The following is an 808-nucleotide window of genomic DNA, read 5'->3' as shown; positions in this document are numbered from 1 at the left end:
TAGTAAGTCATAAAAAGTTAAAAAACCGTCATAGTATATTAAGGCATAAAAAGTGATAAAAACGACATAGAATAGTAAGTCATAAAAAGTCAAAAAAACGTCATAGTACACTAAGGCATAAAAAGTGATAAAAACGACATAGGATAGTAAGGCATAAAAAGTGCTAAAAACGACATAGAATAGTAAGTCATAAAAAGTTAAAAATCGTCATAGTATATTAAGGCATAAAAAGTGATAAAATCGACATAGAATACTAAGGCATAAAAAGTGCTAAAAACGACATAGAATAGTAAGTCATAAAAAGTCAAAAAAACTTCATAGTACACTAAGGCATAAAAAGTGCTAAAAACGACATAGAATAGTAAGTATAAAAAGTTAAAAAATCGTCATAGTATATTAAGGCATAAAAAGTGATAAAAACGACATAGAATAGTAAGTCATAAAAAGTCAAAAAAACTTCATAGTACACTAAGGCATAAAAAGTGCTAAAAACGACATAGAATAGTAAGTCATAAAAAGTTAAAAATCGTCATAGTATATTAAGGCATAAAAAGTGCTAAAAACGACATAGAATAGTAAGTCATAAAAAGTCAAAAAAACTTCATAGTACACTAAGGCATAAAAAGTGATAAAAACGACATAGGATAGTAAGGCATAAAAAGTGCTAAAAACGACATAGAATAGTAAGTCATAAAAAGTTAAAAATCGTCATAGTATATTAAGGCATAAAAAGTGATAAAATCGACATAGAATACTAAGGCATAAAAAGTGATAAAAACGACATAGAATAGTAAGGCATAAGAAGTGA

This window comes from Seriola dumerili, unplaced genomic scaffold (genome assembly GCF_002260705.1).
Source record: "Seriola dumerili isolate Sdu_G_001 unplaced genomic scaffold, Sdu_1.0 BDQW01000068.1, whole genome shotgun sequence".
In the NCBI taxonomy this organism is placed as follows: domain Eukaryota; kingdom Metazoa; phylum Chordata; class Actinopteri; order Carangiformes; family Carangidae; genus Seriola; species Seriola dumerili.
Note: the sequence above shows the minus strand (reverse complement) of the source record.